The sequence below is a fragment of the Mustela nigripes genome, chromosome 13 (genome assembly GCF_022355385.1).
Source record: "Mustela nigripes isolate SB6536 chromosome 13, MUSNIG.SB6536, whole genome shotgun sequence".
In the NCBI taxonomy this organism is placed as follows: Eukaryota; Metazoa; Chordata; class Mammalia; order Carnivora; family Mustelidae; genus Mustela; species Mustela nigripes.
The window spans coordinates 45,701,012-45,716,716 of record NC_081569.1 but is presented as its reverse complement, the minus strand read 5'-3'; the positions used below and the strand labels follow the sequence as shown (position 1 = coordinate 45,716,716).

The 15,705-nt window shown below is 51.3% G+C and overlaps 1 protein-coding gene across 13 annotated transcripts in view; it reads left to right on the top strand.

Moving 5' to 3' along the window:
- MEGF11 (multiple EGF like domains 11) overlaps nucleotides 1-15,705 on the top strand; it is a 341,793-nt gene that overhangs the window by 65,681 nt on the left and 260,407 nt on the right. The window contains exon 1 of one of the 13 annotated variants that reach the window (XM_059372311.1): nucleotides 685-709. The exons of the other annotated variants lie outside the window; for them this stretch is intronic. The gene's annotated coding sequence lies outside the window, so the exon portion shown is untranslated. Of the gene's footprint in view, nucleotides 1-684; nucleotides 710-15,705 lie in introns of those variants that run through there. 13 annotated transcript variants of the gene reach the window in all.

Sequence of the window (15,705 nt, the reverse complement as noted above, 5' to 3'; positions counted from 1 at the left end):
TCAGAATTTGTTCTAAAATAGGCACACATCATTCTAGAATAGTGTCATTCTCTGCAAGCACCTGTTTTAAATTCACACACGTTTAGCTGCGCTGCAGACCTTCGTTCCCAGCTTCTCTTGCTCACCACCACGGTTTTGGACCCGCCCTCTTGCTCTAGGAAGAGTCAGTGTGCATGGTTTCTTACTGATGCCAAGTTCTCTCTAGAGTGTTTCTACAACCTGTTTCTCATCCATTCTGTCAGGGAAGGGCGAGGGACAGCTAAGGATGTGTCCAGGTCCCCACTGCTACCCATAGCTTTGTCCTCATAGCCTGACCCTCAGTCTCCATCTTTGCAAGTGTCTTTGGCTAAATGACCTGAGTTGCCTGCAGTTCTGACTCCAATTGCTTCTTTTGCTGGTGGAAAGACCTCAGCAAACTGTCAGGCAGAAGATCTAAATAGTTATGTTTTTCTTTGAATTAAGTTTCCGGCTGTCACAGCCCATGGTCTGAAATCCTTTGATAGCCAAAGTCCCTGAGACCTTTTCTTTTCCCTTGAGCGCCTGAAGTACCTTAACTTCTGATTTTTTTTTTCTTCCTGTGAATAATACACCAGCTGCTCCAGGGAGCTGACTGTTGCACCAGTTTGCAGCGCTGTTTAAAATCCCGATTCTGCAAACTCCTCAGAGCGGAGAGACAGTTCCTACTCCTGTGTAATCATTTATAGATCAGGTAATGATTTCCCTCTTGGCTTAATGACAGTTCTGTTCTTGGGAAAGCTGGTCAGCGTGTCAAATATTGCTGATGTCCCCTGGGAGATCAAGCACCGTGGCTCTATCTGCTGTTCCTTCTCACCCTTGGCACCTACAGTGGGGGAGAAAAGTCACTTTGTTCAAAAGGATCTCAGGACCAGTGAGAGGGTGGAGGGTATGAGGAATGGAAGACTTGATTTGCCTTTGTCTCAGGAAGCATTTGCCTGCTTCCCTCCCTGTTCTAGTTGCTGGTTGTCTTGAGAGGGGCTGCCTTGAAGAAGAGGAGGCTGGGAGTTTTGGGAGGGGGTTCTTCTGTATAAGGGGAGCCACGTGTTGACTTTTCACTGGAATCCAGCAGCTAAGAGAGATTCTACCATGTGCCAGGATCTGTGCTGATTTCATGAGGCTCAGGCTAGAAGGCTTGACTGGTTGGTTCTAGAGGATGTTCCTCTGGGAAAATGTTAGTGGGACTCTATCTCTTTTGGGGGCAAATTGGTCAGCAGTGGAGGAACCCAAAAGACGTGAGAGGTCAGTTCCTCTGGACTGTTGTGAGACTGAGTTCTGCACTCAGCAGATACAGCGCCCCTCTGCCAGCATCACACCTGAACAAAAATTTGTTTAAGAGGGTTGTCTGGGGGTGCCTGGGTGGTTCACTGGGTTAAGCCTCTGCCTGCGGCTCGGGTCATGACCTCAGGATCCTGGGATCGAGTCCTGCGTCGGGTTCTCTGCTCAGCAGGGAGCCTGCTTCCCCCTCTCTCTGTCTCTGCCTGTCTCTCTGCCTACTTGTGATCTCTCTGTGTCAAATAAATAAAGTCTTTTAAAAAGAAAAAAAAAAAAAAAGAGGGTTGTCTGGGTGGCTCAGTTGGTTAAGCATCCGACTCTTGATTACAGTCCCGGTCTTGATCTCAGGGTCTTGATCCCAGGGTTGTGAGTTCAGGTCCTGCTTTGGACCAATGCTGGGTGTGAAGCCTACTTTAAAAAAGACATAAACAAAACTTAGTCAAGAAAAACCAGTCAGTGCCAGGGGTTGCCAAGGGTGGTTTGTGGATCTGTGTTAGACTGTGATCACATTTTCACAGATGGGATTGGGAAAATAAAACAAGGTAGTGAGTTCTTCATGAAGCTAAATTTATTGACTCTGAAGGACTATACTTTACGATTGTCACCTTATATCCCAAGTGTTTGTGAAATTGGGATGATAGTAGAGGATAGAAGATGACTGCAATGTCTTTATGTGGCTAAAAGTTGTCAACTCTCTGTCAGGCACACGCATGTGTGTGTATGTGTGTGTGTGTGTGTGTGTGTCTGTGTGTGTGCACGTGCGCTCATGCAGGCAGCTGTGCATAAATTTTACTTGTCTGTGAACTTCCAAAGTCTGAACACTCAACTCTGGAATCAGACATACTGTGCTTTGATTCTTAGCTTCTTCCCCGAATGAATATGTTAACACATTGTATCCAGTTTGTGCCTAAGTAATGTTACTTTGTTTCTAATAATAGTGTTTGCTAAGATCAAAAACTTACCTTTGGAAAAGGAGCACACTCCACAAATTAGGTTAATTTAGCAATCATCAACATTTTAATGAATATATTCTGTTAAAACTTGCATAAGTAAAAATGTAAATGAGAGGTAGCCTGAGGGGCAGCTGAGTGGTCAGCTGAGAATAATCGAGATTCATAGGGTTCTTCTTTTGTTGTGGGTGTGGGGTCACTATGGCCAGACACCCTGGGACAGGGGCTGGGACCCAAGGAGCCTCCTAGGTGCTCTGTTCCTTTACTATATTTAAATGGACAGCCCGTGTGAGATCGTAATTAAATTGTGGTCGTAGAGGAAGACAGCTTAACTAGAACCCCTCATGCTACACACTCCAGAATTTAATTTTCCAAATAAACTGAGTGTGGCTTTGATGCCCAGGGAGGATCAATAGAATGGAAATTGCTTGCAGTTTCCCCTAAAGTGTTACAATGGATTACTGCTCTCACATTTCCCCTCCATGCTCCTTTTCTTCCTGCCAGAGAGAGCCTGGTATTCATTCTAGACACACACTGTTTGAGGAAATAGAAAAAAAAAAAAAAAAACCCATAAATGAATAAGAAAGGGTACCACAAGCCATTCTGAAGAGGAAGATGGGACCATGTCCTCCTGCCTGTGAGGTGAGTGAGGGCTCCTGGGTGCCTGTGAGGGAGAAAGCATCCCCATCTCATTCTGTGAGGCTTAGGGAGAGGTGGGGGGAGGGGGAGCTTCAGGTGCTCTGGGAAGGGACTTGGAGAGTCTGCTTTCCATCAGGTCACCTTCCCAGGGAGGCCACACAGGAAGGCCCGCCCAATGTCAGGTCCCAGCTGAGAGTGCTGCTGCTGCCAGGAACCTCACTGACTGCTGATCCCCTTCGGAATCTTAGAGAATGTTCTAACTCCTTTACTTCCTCTCTGAATAGTGAGGTCAGGAAGGAGAGCAGGTCAGAATGGGGGAGCCTAAGCTTGCTGTGGGCTTCTCTCCTCCCCTCCTCTGCTGTATGGCAGAGGATCCAGAATCACCAGCCCCCCTACAGCTGGGGCTGGCAATGTCTCCTATGACTGACAGATTGACCATGTTCTGAGAGATGTGGGGAGCGAAAGTTCTAGAAATTTAATTAGTGGCAGTAGACACTGGCTACCCAAAGGCTGTAGAAATTTATGGGGTTTTTGTTTCCTTTTTGTCATGGAATAAGTTATCAGCATGTGTGTTGATTGATTTCTTGCTAAATCCCTGTCTTCAAGACACACACACACACACACCCCATTCTCACAGTTTGGAGTCCCTTGAAGCATTTTAATGAACTCCATTCCCGAGTCGCTCTTTCTTCTCAGGGTAGAATCCCCACTGCACCCCCCAAACCTCCCAATTCTCTCCTGGTCCTGACTTCCAGACCTATAAGGGGTTGGTCCTTGTGGAGGGCCGGGACCTGGCTGAGGCCGGCAGAGCGCCTAGGACCGAACCAGTGAAGGTGGCGCCGGCTCTTGGGGTCTGCAGGTGGGGGGTTGGCACCCAAGGGCCAGCGCTGCCTTAAAATTTTCAGCCTTGGGTGCCTTGCTTTCCTAACTCTCACATCTCTGGAAGAGGCAAAGGTAGCCTCTGGGAATGGGTGGTGCTCTAAATGGACCGGGGAGGACCCCACCCCAAAGTGATGTTAGTGGGAAGCACAGATTTTCACGTGGAGGCCCTCTATGTCCACTGTGGACGAAGAAGGGACTAGACGGGTGTTCTGGGCTCCCTACTCTGTCCAGTTTGAGGCACAACCTGTCCTCAGAGAAAAGCCCTCAAAACGACCATTGAGTTGGGGACCCGGGCATATAGGGCGCCCCATGTTGCTTTTTGGAGCTCATGATATTTACAGGGCATCAGGGGAGGTGAAATTGGAAAAAAACACAAAAAACCCTAAACACAGCTGTTACTAATTTAAAATGTGACATTCCCCTCCGATTCCCCCGCCCTGGAACCGGAGGACAGGAATTATTGACTATGTGACACTGGAGTAGAAAGATTACCTTTGCATATTAAGTGAAGAGAAGAGTGATGCCTGAATGCTGGATGTAAGAGGGGATATTCGCCATGAAATTAAAGACCAAAAAAATGCAGTGGAAAATAATTATTGTCTATACATTATAGGCTTGACATATGGTAAGTTTTCTACTTTTAAAAGCCTCTTGTAATTTCTGGATAAGCTGTTCAGCTGTCTGGTTCCTGCTACCCTGCCCCCATCCCTGCCAGGCCTCGGTGCTGTCAGAGAAGGTCTTTTCTTGGCTTTTTAACCCCTTGTGGGGATTTTTCCACCCCTGTATATGAATAATTTCTGGGAAGATGAGGACCCTAAAATGATCACTCGGGTTGGCTGAGCTCCCTTGAATCAAGTCCGTAGAAATCTCCCAAACCTCAAAATGTTCTCTGGCTCTTTTTCCTCTACCTGCCGCCCCCCCGCCCCCTGCCTGCAAGCTGTGACATCCTTGAACGGTAGGAATGAGCAACGGACAGATATCCCATCTTGCTGGCTACGGGGTGGTCAGTGATCACTGTCATTGTTTGAAGCTTAATGTCTCTAACCTGTCTCAGGTGTCCGATGATGGTTAGTTTGACTGTGTCCTTCTCAGATCCTGGTGGGTGACTGAAGTGTCCCGGACCAGGCAGACAGGAGGCCCTAGCCCATGGTCACTTGGGGTGAATCCGCATTCAGAACCACCAAGGAGTCTCCCCAGAGCGGAGGACTGGAGAAAGGGGTCTGACTCTATAGCAGGAAGGAATTAGGGATACTGGAGGAATAGAAACAAAGGTTAGCTTCTTGGTCAGAGCTGTTCAAAGGAACTTTCTGCGTTCTGGATTGCGTTGTGCTTTACCATAGCCACTGGCCCTGTGTGGCCATTGAGTTCTGGAAATGTGACTCCTGTGTCAGAGGATCTGAGTTCCAAATTTTATTTGCATTTGCTTAACTTGGGTTTAAGTAGCCACATGTGGCTACCAGATGGAACAGTGCAGTTCTAGAAAATTGAGGCTTGAAAGAAGATGGCATAGAGAGGAGGGGGATGCTGGCACAGGATGCCTCTGTCAGGGGTTGAGGACTCTAACTCCTTGGTGGGAGGAGCTGAGCCCTTCAGAGCAGCTTCTTCCAACAGCAGACACAGAGGGGGGTGCTGGGTGGGGTTTCCTCCCAGGGACTCTATTTCTGAAAAGGCAGTATGGAATCTGGTTGTCCAGAGTGTGGTACCTGGGCCACTGCTCTTCCTTCCCCCTGGAAAAATGCAGTCAAATCACTCCCAGCAGAAAGGCAGAACGGATCCACCCCTCCTTTGACAGAAGAGGCCAGGATGGGGAAGGGCTCAGTGGCAGGACTGGCCCAGGAGCTCTCTCATATACATGCCCCAATTCACAGGGGCCAGTTTTCTCTTGGTTACACCCTGGGCAGACACTTTTTCCCCCTCTTAGAAGGGGTGGAATGGGACAGTTCCCAGAGGCCTATGAGAGAGCGATCCTAGCCCTCTCGCTTCAGCCCCTCTCCAGTCTCTGGCCTCAGTGACCTTTGGGGAGCCTTTTTGGCTGATGTCTATTCCGTCTGAAGGTGGCAAGGCAATAGGATTTGCTGCTGACTTTTTGGATTTGGGCCAGGTTATGTGAACTTGGCAGTTCCTTGGGGTTCCCAATCCTTGTGGAATAATTGACACCAAGCCAGAAGGAGGTGCCAAGAACAGACCACAAGGCCGGGAGTGGGAGACCTGTGACCAGAGCCCAGCGGGAGGGCCCTAGCTCAGGGAGAGAGTGCGCATGCGCACCGGTGGGAGAGCCTGCCAGACCTTTGGAAGACTGTTCGGAGGACAGGCTCCTGGTGATCAAAGGGAATACTGGCTTACTTGCTGGGATGACTGTTGACTGTGGCTAAGTGTGTGCAGACTCTGCGAGGGGCAGATGGCCAAGGTTGTCCCCCTGCTGTGGGAGGGCTCCCGTGGGTCTCAGCGGGAAGACGGGTCTGGGCACTACCAAAGAAGTCTCAGGGCTGGGGGTTGTCCCTCTGGACCTCGTTGGTCTCCTCCCCGTTGGACAGGGAGGGGAGGAGTCTGTCGTTCAGCCTCAGGTTTGTGGAATTGGCTGTTTATGTCCCCTCCTAGACAAACTCTAGGGCCTAGCCTTGCCCCTGGTCTCTTAAGGAGCTGGAATAGAAACTCACTGACTACACACTCATCTCCCGTAATGAAGGATTTAGGTAAAAAGAGAGAGGACTTTGCTAGAAATTTCGGTCTTCCAGTCTCTTGATTGGAGCTTTATGTGGCCCTGGATTCAGCATTTTCTTTTCTTTTTTAAAGATTTTATTTATTTATTTGACACAGAGAGATCACAAGTAGGCAAAGAGTCAGGCAGAGACAGCGGGAAGCAGGTTCCCTGCTGAACAGAGAGCTGGGTGCGGGGCTCAATCCCAGGACCCTGAGATCATGACCCAAGCCGAAGGCAGTGGCTTAACCCACTGAGCCACCCAGGTGGCATTTTCAATAGGAGTTGCCCTGTTGCCCAACAAGGCAAATAAAAAACTAGGGAAAATGTCCCAGGCCACAGAGATACCTGGAGTGGTTGCCGTAGCTTCTGGAAGGGGTTGCCAGGAGTGTCTGTGCTGAGTTGTTGTTACTGTCACTGGCAGGGACAAGTTCTAGGAGCCCCAGTGGTGTCTAGAACGTGTTTCTCCCAGTGTGGCTGGAATAAGAACTGTGGGAAGGAGTGCAGAGCAGTCAGGAGGGCAAAATCTTATTAGCCAGTCAGAAGACTGAGTTCTGGAGCCAGTCCTGCTATCAGCTCATGCGAGTGAGGACAAGCCCTGGTCTTCCCGGGGTCTCAGTTTCCTCACTGGTAACATGAGCCCTGTCGGGCAGGGTTCTAACAGGGTTCCAGTGGGAAGCAGGTGGCATGCTCAAACTGGGTCCCTAGAGGAGAGTTGACGGAAGGGCCTCGTACAAGGTTGTAGCCAGAGCAGAGGGAAGGCAGCCAAGGGCTGAGGGGGAGTGGGTGTTTCCAACCCTAGACCCAAAGAGGCACAGACGGGCCAGTGGAGAGAGAGAGAAAGGGTGTGTGTATGGTGGGGAGGGTCACCTGACAGAAGCTGGGAACTTTTGAGCACAGGGAGCCGGAGGCAACCCTGCAGGGGCTGGTCAGGACGGTCCCATGAGCAGTCTGGCCTCATTCTCTTCTCTCCCGTCTGCTGCTGGGACTCCCCATTGGCCGAGCGCTAGCTGAGGCAGGGGACAAGGTTGCCCATTGACATTGTCCATGCAGGTCTGCCCCCTAGGCCACAGAGCAGGCTGGGGAGTGAATGGGTGTGTGTGTGTTGGCGGGGGATGTAGGGTGGGCAACATCCAGCCCATGAGGGACAGATGGGGTGGCTTTCCAGCCCCGGGATGGATGGAGAGGGAGGCAGGCAGGCAAGGCCCAGAGCAGGCACATATTGGTTCCGGCTGATATCCTGGGTCTCCGCTCTTGCAAGACAGTGCCTTCCCTGCCCGCTCAGAGGAAGGTGGCAGTCATTCTCCTGCGGAGCACACTTCCGACTCCTGCCTGGACCTGGAGGAGGCGGAGGGCCATCTCCCTCGCCGTGCCGTCCAGCGCCGCCATCCGTCACTCTGCCAGCCGTGTGAAGTAATGATAGATTAGTGCACATTAGGCCTCCCATCCTGCAGGCCTAAAAGCCGGGGCTTTACCAATCAGTGAGGGGGGAAGCAGTGCGAGGTGAGCGGGGTCTGCGCGGGGAGCTGGAGGCTCTGGGAATTAATAAGCACTTGGGGACGGCAGGGATATTGAACTCATTCCTTAAATCAATCCTTAACCAAGAAGGATGAGGGAATGAGATTTTGGACAATTAGTGGGTAATGACGACCTTGTGAAAGGAGCTATCGACAAAGGGTGTGAAGGTGGGAGTGGGTGGCCTGCGGTGGGGGATTGAAGAAAGCGCCAATGGCGAGGAGTCCGCAGGTCATCACCCTCCTGGAGGAGACAGTAGGCCAGTGCAGGGGTGCTGTCCATCCCGGAGGAGGAGGTCTCCGTATGGTCTTCTTCCTGGGTTAAAGAGGAGACCTGGACAGGGTGGCCTTCCACTCCTGCCACCTCTCCATCCCCTCCTCCAGAGACCCCCACATGCTGAGCACTTGGTGGTGCAAGGTTAGGGTCCCTGTGTCCTGGACAGAGCCCAGCCTCATTTCAGGTGAGGGACCCACAGTCTCCTCAGTCCCCAGAATCTCAGGGGGCTCTGTGGCAAGGGCCTTTCTCACTGTCTTCCATCAGCCTGATTTTACAGGGTCCCAGAGGTGAATGCCTTTCCTCTGACATTGTGGGGAGCTCAGGCCTCTTTCCAACTCTGAATTTTCTGGTCCCCTCTTCTTTTTGGCCTCCTTTTTGATGGATCAGGTACCTGTGCAGCCTGGCCTGAGATGTCCAGCAGAAACGCTGTCTGTTCCCCTTCCCCACTGAGCCTCTGCCATGGGGTCCCACCTCTGCACTGTGATCACCCATGGCTGCTGCACCAGAGACTTTGAAGGAGGAGTACCTTTGCTTTGAAGGAGCCTTCTTCAGTGGCTTCCTCAGAAAGCAGAGCCCGAGACAAGGATTCAGAACTTGTGATTTATCCTTGGGAAGGTTTTTCAGAAAGAAACCTGAGAGGGAGGGAGGGAAAACAGGAGTGGGGAGGGGAAGGAGCTGAGCAAGCTGTGACCTCAGGTAAGGCCTAGATGTGGCCTGTCCCACTGGGGAAGGTTCTGGAGTCTGAACCAGAACTTAGAGTGAAATCCCCTGGTGGGAGTGGGCCAGCCTTTTGTACTGGTCAGTTGTGGACTAAGAGCTATGCGGAAGAGGTATTTACAAGCTCTTGGAGAGGGGGCTCCAGTGGGCTGAGGACAGTTCTTGGGGGATGGGTGGGAGGTAGGCATGGGGAGCCATCGGCCTTCAGCAACCCCCCACACCCACACCCCAGCACTGGGGACAAGGGCATCAGAATGTTCACTGCATGGGCTTTTCAGAGCCCCTGTGGCTCTCATTATATAAGGGATCATAATAATTTGAATCCCTTATGTTTGCCCAGCATTCACAAGCTATTAGATGCTTGCAAAAAATCACCTCATTTTATCCTTGCAGCTTAACTTACTTTGCAAGAAAGTTTTGATCTCTCCTCTGTAGACGAGAAGCCAAATGCACGCCCAGAGATGTAGTAGACGAGGAGGCTGGGACCGGAACCGTGGCGGTCACTGTGTTGATATAGTTCCAGTTGTCTGCCATCAAAGCTTTCCCCGTTAGAGGCGCTGCTCTCTGAGTGGGAGGAAGAAAGGACCCTCGATAAAGCATGTTACTAGTATCTTACACACATTTCCCCACTTACTCACTGCCTTTTTAGCAGTCTCCTCTGCAAAAGTTGGGATTCTGAGAGTTTTCCTCTCCGGACAAGAGCCCTGTAGGTTGAGAGGCATCTGGAAGGAAGCATCATCATGGCGCCAGTGCTCTCTCCAAGTTTCCCTCCACCTGTTCCATCTCTCCCTGTTGCCCACCCCAGTTCTTGACTCAAGCCTTATTACCTCTGGGATTATTATTATGATCCTGGAGAGGCCCCTGCATCTTTGGTGCAGCCTTTGAGATAGAAAGATAACCAAAAGGAGCCACACTTAATTGAAAACAAGTTAGATTTCCTTCTGGATTTCTTGGGGAAGATGGTCTTTTAGTAAATTACATCTGACAACCTAAAATAAATTGTGCAGAAGATTTATGCTTTCTGAAGACTTGCGAAGCCTAGCTCCTGAGACGGCAGGGTGAAGGGAACCTCTAGAAGGACTGGCTAATTGCAAAAATTAGCTGTGTGTGACTTACCCAGATGGTCTAGATGTTGCCTGTCTGGCTCCTGTTCTGCAGGGGGAGGTGGTGGATGGTGGGAAGGTACAGGACAGCACCGCCCGAGTCTCACCCAGTGACTTGGTGGGGGGTGGCGATATTCTAGTCTGGGATCCCTTCTTTCTAAACGTTAAGTATAAAAAATAAAATGAAACAAAGCAGGGCAAGGAAGCTTTAGATAAGGAACCAAGGACATGGCATCTTTGAAAGTTTTCCCAAAGGAGATGTCACTGTTAGCTAAGATCGCTGGAATTTACTTTAGCTATTACTATGGATGAATAATTATGGGCAAGCCAGCAAGTACTGTGGGTTCACAGCAGGTTAATTGGGAATAATGGGTTTCATTCCAAACTGTGAGAAATGATATTTGAGAGAGAGAGAGAGAGGTGGGGAAGGGGGAGAGAGAGAGAGAGAGAGAGAGGCTATGCTTGCCCTCATTGAGTACCAGCCTGTCCTTTCCTTGCACATTTGGCTCTGCTGGTCCTGACCAAGTCTCTAGAGTCCAGACATCTGGGTCTGATTCTTTGTTGGATAGAGAAGGTGTGTGTGTTTGTGTGTGTATGTGTGTGTGTGTATGTGTGTAGGGGGTGGGGGATGGGGGCTGAAGCCAGCAAGATCAGGTGGCTTATTTGCATTGCTTTCCCTTCCTGAAATTGGGATGGGTGACCTGGCATTTGATCACTCAGCGCATGTGTTGTGAGGGCCTGTGACGGGCAAGACCGTGAAGGCACTGGGGCCTGAACCTCTCCGTGAGTCTGCACAGTGGTAAGTGGGAGAGGCAGCAAGGAGAGAGGCAGGCATGGACAAGCTCACTGCAGTCAAGTAGATATACAGGGCCAGCCACAAAAGCCAGCTACATGGGTAATTTTAAATTTTCTCGTAGCCTCATTAAAAAAGCTAAAAAGAACAAGTGATATTAATTTTAATAATGTATCTTCTTTAAGCCAGCATATCCAAAATATTGTCATTTCAACACGGAATCAATATAAAAATTTATTAAGGAGGTGTTTTATACTTACAGCACATCTGAATTCATATGAGTCACATTTCAAGTGCTCAGTAGGCCATCTGGCCAGTGGCTGCTGTATTGGACAGGGCAGGATGAGATCATCACTAATCCTGTGTGCATACACACACACACACACACACACACACACACACACACACACCCCCAGTGTAGTGAGTGCTGCCAAGGAGAGGTTCCACACAGAGTGGAGCAGGGAGGCCTCCTAGTTGGGCACGGGCTGGAAGGGTCAGAGATGCAGTCTGGAGAGCAGCCAGCAGTGACCAAGGCCAGGGGGTTGAGGGAAAAGCATTCCAGGCAGGGGGAGCTGCGTGAGCAGCTTCAACTCCCATGGGCCAGGAGTTGAAGGAACCGAGAAGGCCAGGTAGTCAGAAAGGATGAGCTCAGGGAAGAGGAGTGGAGGCAAGGCTGCTGGGGGCAGACAGGAGCTTTCATGGCTTTGCAGGAAGCCAGGAGATTTGGGTTTTACTCTCAGAAAGGAGCTGGGAAGGAGGCAGAGGCGGGAGCTAAAGGATCAGCTTTGGCTCAGGAGGAAAGCAGGGGCCCATCAGCATGCTGCCAGCTGGGAGCGTTCCAGAGGCCAGGCCAGCCTCGGTCTGTCAGAGCTGCTGCCTGCCCCTGCCTGACTCCCAGAAACCAGGCTGAGAGGCACCAGTACAGGACAAGCTTACCCATATGTGGAGTGGGTCAGTGCAATTTTCTCTGAAGTTAGGGGTCTGGATGGGATCTCAGCTCCATTTCCTGGCTGTGCAAACTTGGGCAGGTCTCTCCCACTCCAGAGGCTTTCTTCGGCTTATAAAAATGAAGGGGGGTGAGGGGGGTGGTGGCATGTGGATGCACTGGGGGTCTAAAACCTCATGACAGTAGGCTAAGGTTCCCCTCTGGGTTGTCTTGGGCACCACCTCCCTTGTTCTGGTTGGCCCTGGACTTGGAAGGTTTCTTTCTCTGCTCCAAGGAGTGGGAGCAGTGGTCCAACACCCTGAAGCTGTTTGCCCCTGTCAAGGTTCCCAGTTGTGCTGTGACGCTGGCCACTGAAGCCACGTGGCCATGACAGGCAGGGCTGGGGCTGTGAGGAGAGAGGACGCCCCTTGGCCCTTAGCACTGGCTGCAGCCACAGCGGCCATGACCAATTTCATTGTGCCCAGGGGAGGGAGGATGGGATGGCAGGGAACCAGAAAGCCCCCTGCTGTGTTCTCCACCCTGCAGCTATAAGAGTCCTCACCTCGGGGCGCCTGGGTGGCTCAGTGGGTTAAGCCTCTACCTTCGGCTCAGGTCATGATCTCAGGGTCCTGGGATCGAGCCCCGCATTGGGCTCTCTGCTCTGCAGGGAGCCTGCTTCCTCCTCTCTCTCTGCCTGCCTCTCTGCCTACTTGTCCAATAAATAAATCTTTAAAAAAAAAATAAAAAGAGTCCTCACCTTCTCTTACACGTTCCCTCGCCAGATACATATGCAGGGTTGTTCCATGCCATGCAGCTGGACATGCCAGGGTGAGCATGGCTAGGGTCAGGGAGAGCATCTTGGAGGAGATGATCTGAATGAAGAGCAGGAGGTGGATGTGGGAATTCTGGGGGAAAGTGCTTTCCAGGCAGAAAGGACTACCTGTGCAAAGGCCCTGAGGTGGGAATGAGTCTGCCTTGCTATAAGAACAGACAGAAGGTGCATCAAGATGGAGCAAAGAAAACATGGAGGGGGTGGTGTGAGATGAGCCCAGAGAGGTGGGCAGGAGCCAGACTATGGGCAACCCCCTAGACCTAGGAACCTGGTGACATCCTCAGGGTGGCAAATGAGGGGGGAGGAGAGGGCGAGGGAGAACCAAGTTCCGTGTTGTTATTGTGAGTTCGGGAAGTCTGTTAGGCATCCAGGGGAAAGTGTCCAGCAGGTGATTGGTGGCTCTGGATCTGGAACACAGGGACCAGGACCCTGCTGCTATAAATCTGGGTGTTGTCACTGTCCCAAAAGCATGTAAAGCCTGCGGTGGACCAGCACACCGAGGGAGTGGACATAGGCAGATGCAGACGGACTTCGAGACATTCGCTTGCTCTGCCAGCCAGGGCAACCGCTCACACCTGAAGTGGTTCTGCCGAGGGTGCTGTCCTGGGTCTCAGCCATGCCTGGCTGCGGGCGTCTGCGGCCATTCCTGGGCAGAGCTGAGCCTGGGCAAGGTGTCTGTGGCCTGGCAGGATGTGGAGGGTGCAGGGAGAGAGAGAGAGAGAGAGAGAGAGAGCATGCCTTTGGGCTTCTGAGTTCTTCCCTACACTCTGGGATTATTGCAGCATCCAGAGGGAAGCTGGGAGCTTTTCTTCCTGCCTTTCCCAAGTACCCCCGCTCTGCTTAGCCTGGGAAATAGGGGACCCAGAGAGAGACAAAAGGAAGGGGGACAGAGAAGCAGAGACTGAGAAGGGCAGGGGGAAGCCCCAGCAGGGCTGCCAAGGGACCAGGAGGGACCCAAGACCAACTGGAGACAGCTGGGGAGGACAGGGGTTACAGGACGGGGAGGGCAAAGGAAGGACAGAAAGAGGGTTTGGAAAAAAAAAAAAAAAAAAGAAAGAATGTTCTCTCTGGTGGTGGTGTTGGTGACTCGTTCCCTTTTTCTGCCTGGGAAGTAAACACCATCCCTAATCTCCTAAGTAAAGTATTCTTAAGTTTTAGACAAGGTCAGCTGCCCACCTCATGCCAGGAACTTGACCTACTCTCTTGCTACCTTCAGACCAGAAGATCAGGAGATTTATAGAATCTGCCCAAGACCCTGGGGGATTTGAGGTGGTGGGGGTGGGATTCTATCAGATAGTTAAGTCAGGCCCCTGAGCTGTGCCATTCTACTTTGCATTTATTTCTCTCTGCACCCAAGCCCAAGTGCTTGGAAAATTAGGGCTTCAAAAATATTGTTTCTAGGGGTGCCTGGGTGGCTCAGGGGGTTAAAGCCTCTGCCTTCGGCTCAGATCATGATCCCAGGGTCCTGGGATCGAGCCCCACGTCGTCGGGCTCTCTGCTCTGTGGGGAGCCTGCTCTCTGCCCTGCCCCTGCCTGCCTCTCTGCCTACTTGTGATCTCTGTCTGTCAAATAAATAAAATCTTTTAAAGAAAAGAATATTATTTCTAGAGCGCAGTGAGGGGAAGGCCAGAGGTGTTACCCTAGTCTGAGAGGATGAGTCCGCACACACTCAGAGAAGGTGGCCAGCTCTCCTGGGTGTCCCGGCCAGCTGGCACTGGTGGGAAAGTAGGAAAGTTTGCTGGTGCTCTGTGTGCCTCCTGCCCCAGCCCCTCTCCCCCGGGGTGCCAGCTGTTGGCAGCTGCTGTTACCTGCCTGGGATCGGCAAACAGATGGCCCTGGGTTTCTGGGACAGTTCCAGTTGCAAATGTTCTCTTTAGTTGTCAGACAAATGTACTGCTTTTTAGTTCAGAAATTATGGAACACCTTATGCATGGCTCTAAATCCTGTCACCTCTGGTAGTTTCTGTCCCAGAAAGGTGTGGCCCCTAGAAAGGCAGGATGGTAATTTTTTTTTTTTTTCAGGTGGGAGGGGAGAGGCCAAGGGAGAAGGAGAGATAGAATCTTTAAGCAGGCTCTCCTCCAGCACAGAGCCCAGCACGGAGCCCAGCACGGGGCTCGATCTCACAACCCTAAGATCCTGACCTGAGCTGAAATCAAGAGTCAGACAATTAACTGACTGAGCCATCCAGGAGCCCCAGGCAGGGTGGTAATTTGTAAAGGCTGGTTGAGAATCAGGATTGGAGTCTGAATGGAGTCTGGAAGGGTCATTATAGAAGTTATCGCCGGTCCAAAACTGCACAGAGCCCACAGGAGATCGGTCAGACCCGGTGATAAAGATCTGGTGGATCAGAAATTATTGTCCCCATCTTACAAGCATGGAAAATATGGCTCAGAGAAAAGCTGTACTTGCCTAGGGCCCTTGGCAAGTCTGGGATGAAGCTAGAACTTGAACACAGATCCCCTAAGTCTTGGTTTAGCATTCTCTTCACTACCCATCCTCAAGAAGAAAGACCTTTCACGTAGGTCCAGTAGGATTGCCATGTACAGCCATCCAAGCTGTGCACTGCATAATTCCATTCACATTGTCAGTAATAGGAAAGGTGCCTGCAGAGTTGTGTGGTACAGCAATCCTGGGTTCAGCGCAGTCTGCCCCTTCTCTGTCCATTGCGCCTCCATCTTCAGTCTTTCCTGGCATGACTATAGAAGATGTAAAGAAGGGTGTCCATTCAGAAGTAGGTGTGATAACTCCACCTTAGTGTTTCTAGCCTTGTTCGGGCCACACTGGGCTGCCTATCCCTGTCTAACAGCCCTGCTCCTGGGTGTATGGTCCTTTCTCATCTGCTCATTCAGCACCATTTACTTCAGGGTGGGACTGGGTGGAGGTGGGTTTGGGGACTCTGGTGGGAAATGGGGCCAGCCGAAGGCCATATTGAGGGCTGCTTTCTCTTTACTCTCCCCTGTCCCCCACATGCAGCCCTGGAATTAAAAGTGTGACTCGAGCTCTTCTTAAATATGACACATCTGTTCCTCTTGGGCGGGGGTGAGGTGAGGGGGGAGAATTTATAGGTGAGAAACCAGCAGACTGA